This window comes from Gossypium hirsutum, chromosome D09, assembly GCF_007990345.1.
Source record: "Gossypium hirsutum isolate 1008001.06 chromosome D09, Gossypium_hirsutum_v2.1, whole genome shotgun sequence".
Lineage (NCBI taxonomy): Eukaryota > Viridiplantae > Streptophyta > Magnoliopsida > Malvales > Malvaceae > Gossypium > Gossypium hirsutum.
In genome coordinates, this window is record NC_053445.1 from 10450221 (window position 1) to 10453973 (window position 3753).

The following is a 3753-nucleotide window of genomic DNA, read 5'->3' on the forward strand; positions in this document are numbered from 1 at the left end:
CGATGCACTTAATTTTTTTAGTTTACTCTCATTAATTGAGTAATGAAGAGACTTGTTTATACTTTTTTGCTAATTTAGCGTTGATTTTTTTTAAATATATAAAATTAAAAGATAAAAAAGACTTAAAAATTATAAAATTAAAAAAAATAATATGAACGTAAAAAATATACGAAATCATATAAATAAGTAAAAAAACACTTAAATCAAGGATAAATCCAAAATTAAACCTAACAAAAACGAATCTAGAGACTAGATTGAACATATTAATATATCACATTAGGATTGAATCATGAACATACTAAATATGTAAATAAGGACTAAAATGAATCAAATTGAAAATCACATGCAAAGAAACTGAAATTTCAAAGGAATTAAGTTCACAATGACCCCTAAAACCATTAATGCACACCTAAAACTCGAAAGCTGGGTTTTTCTTGCTTTTTTTTTCCTCTCATTTTTCATACGCCATTCAGCCTCATTTTTTTCTCCTCTTCTATCACCATGATTTAAAATCCCTCATAACCGGCCTTATTAAACAAAAAAAATAATAAATTATATTAAAAATATTTTATATTATATGATATTTGAAATGTAAAAGAATAAATATATTTTATATTTTATGTATCCTGAATTGAAATATTTATATACCTTATATAGGATAAATTAATATATATTAGTTGTTAATATCTAAGATATTAATCTTTTAATTCAAGGAAATCTAATGTCATGTCATTTAAATAGTTTTCCCACTTGTTATTTGTTATAATAGATTCACCAAATGCTCTCTTTATCATCAACTTTTAAATGTGATTTAATTTAGCTACATAATTACACTTCTTTTTATTTTTAAATATTATATATCTTTAATAAAATATAGATAAATCAATCACAATATGTTTTGATTTAATATACATTTAATCTTAAAAAAATAATAAATTCCAAATCAAGTTCAAATAATTGATGTGTGAAATGAAAAAGAAATCAATTTAAAATGCTCATATCTAAAGCAATATCTATATGATCCACCTAATTAATAAGTAAAATTGTAGATATCACACCAAAAACGTGTTTTAAATTGTAAGAAGTAATGAGTTTCGTGTGACGATCCGATAGTTAAGAGTGTTCATTGTTTCAGGTGTGGTCTAAGCTCGAATAATGTTTATATTAAACTTTGTCATGTTATTGCAATTCAAAATAAAAAAATTGGAAGGAGTAATTCTCTTTTAGTCCATAACTTTTTGTTTTTTCTTGGAAGAAATTCTTATAATATAAATAATAATGAATCGTTTCAGTATGATTAATTTAAAAAATACTCCCTTTTGTTATTATTTCTTTGAATTTTGAAGCAAGCCGCCCGGAGCTTTTCAAGTTGCATCTTTGGACTTAATCCATTGTTGGTCCCTGTACTATAAGTAAATTATCACTTTGATCTTTTTACTTTTTTTTGGTCACTTTTTATTCCATCTATTTTATTCCGTCATTTAATTTAGCTTTTTGTTGAGAAGATTTAATAATCTCAACACTTGCAATTGCAGGTAGGACCTACAGTTCAAATGCATCTTGGGCAAACCTTGGGCACTCGTTCCGTCAAATATTATTTATATTTTGGTGATTTTAAAACTTAAGGTTGTTAAAGGTTGCACTTATAGTTAATCAATCATCAAATATTATTTATATTTTGGTCACATGAGAAATATATTTATACTTTGAAATAGTGAATATTGTCTCGGATTGAATCAGTTATAGTTGGCATGTCATATGATTAGTGTACAAGATTTTTCTTCGATTTATACTAATGAGGTGCGAAGCGCAATATTTCTGAACGTATCAATGATACACTTGGTGCTAGTTATATTGGTGTGATGGTTGGATGATCTATGTTTGTTTATATAAGTCTGAATATGCTAGTTAGTAGATTAAACCTTAATCCTTTTGATACTATAATAACGTTTGATAGTGTTTACATGTGTTAAATTGGTGATTTTGCATTGGTGTAATATTTGGGTATGTTTTATGTACAATTAGGTAAAGTTTGAATGTTTGAAAATGTGCATTTTAAACCATTCACCATTAAGTCTCGAAAGAACGAGAGAATGTCTTGAGACCGTTAGAATAAAAATTTACTATATTATGTGTCGAAACCACTTCTTCTTTTTTTAAATCGGGGATTGATTTTGAAAATAAAATGGGAGTCGCCACCGATATTTTGTTGAGGTGTGATCGGATCACTTTGAAAATAATTTTAGGTCTGCGAATTTTGAGAAAACAAGTTCGGAGTCGGTTACGCACGAGGAAGGGTTAGCACCCTCGTAACGCCCAAAATTGGTACCAAATTGATTGTTTTATGTCTTAGGGTGGAAGTTTTTGAAAAGATTTAAAAAAAATACGATCCTTTTAAATTTTAAATTTAGATAAACCAAATTGAATAACAAGACGTACTTATTTTGAATAAACAAATTGCTGCACTCAGTAAGTTAGAGTGCAACAATTCAATCATCAAAATTAAGTACGTTCCCTTTTTTTTTAATGAGTTTAAATAAGGTTATTTGATTATTTAAGTCAATCGAGAAATCAGAATCCAGTGAGTTAGGGTTCAATTTCTCGAAATTCTTAAACCTCAAATATTGTCTTTTATTTTTTTAAATCGAGATAACAAAATGCCACATCCAGTAAGTTAGGATCCAACATTTTGCAATCTTAAGAGCTTTATTTTAATAACGGTATGGTTTTAATAAAATGGAAACTAGATAATATAAATCCATCGAAGAGAATTGAAGCCCAGTAAGTTCGGGCACAATTTTCTCGAGAATTATTAAACACCTAGTCCTTTTTTGGAGTTTTGAAATAGAATGATTATAATGTTTTAATGGAATGCAATTCTTACAAACAATATAATTGAATAACAATATACGAAGCGAATGATGAATAGCAAGTTAATTCTACAATTTGGAGCAACCACATATATAATACATCGACGTTAATAATTAAATAAACTAGTAAACAATCTTACAAATAACAAATTGAGAATAATTAATACAAAAATAATTTAATCACAAGTAAACCAATCAACATAATCGAAATGAATAACAATTTTAAAGCGTAGAATAAAATTTTAGAAATTACAAGTTACAATTCATTTTATACACATATATATTAAAATAATTCCATATCATGAAAATCTAAAAATGATGCCAATGAATTTAGAACATATTAATAATAATTTAAGAGGGTAAAGTATTATATTTTAGAAATCATATCTGTACGAGCCCATTTTGCCCGGGCCCATACCAACAAAATAACTCAAATAATAAACCCAAAAGTAACAGCCCATTTACAAACCCAAACTCTGACCCAAAATTTAAACCCAAACAAATCAAAATCCTAAAGCCCAAATGGCCCAAAATCTAAAACATTTTTCAGCAAAATTCAGCAGCAAACCCTAGCTGGCCGTCGCATGCCTCACGTGGCCTCCTCATCTGCCACACCTCCAGCTCTCCATGCCACCATGTCGGCCACCATGCCCCTCAGCCTTGGCCACCACGCCCCACGCGTCTGACACTCCCACCTGCTCCACCGTGCCCACCACCTGCAACAAGAACAAACACAACAGCAAAGAAAGCATGCGAATGATGGGGGAAGTAATAAACAAAAGGAACGAAAAAAATATATTGGCTTTAAAAGCCGAAATCTATCATTTGTAATTGGGGGGTTTTTTTTCTTTTCTGTTTTCGTTTTAACATTCGTTCAAATGTT

At 28.8% G+C, this 3753-nt stretch overlaps 1 long non-coding RNA gene across 1 annotated transcript; it reads left to right on the forward strand.

Annotated features, from left to right (window-relative positions):
• The first annotated feature begins 1163 nt into the window (after positions 1-1163).
• On the forward strand, positions 1164-1823 carry LOC121221140 (uncharacterized). The gene is made up of 2 exons (XR_005918536.1): positions 1164-1412; positions 1536-1823. It is a non-coding gene; the product is annotated as an uncharacterized lncRNA (long non-coding RNA).
• The last annotated feature ends 1930 nt before the right edge of the window (positions 1824-3753 follow it).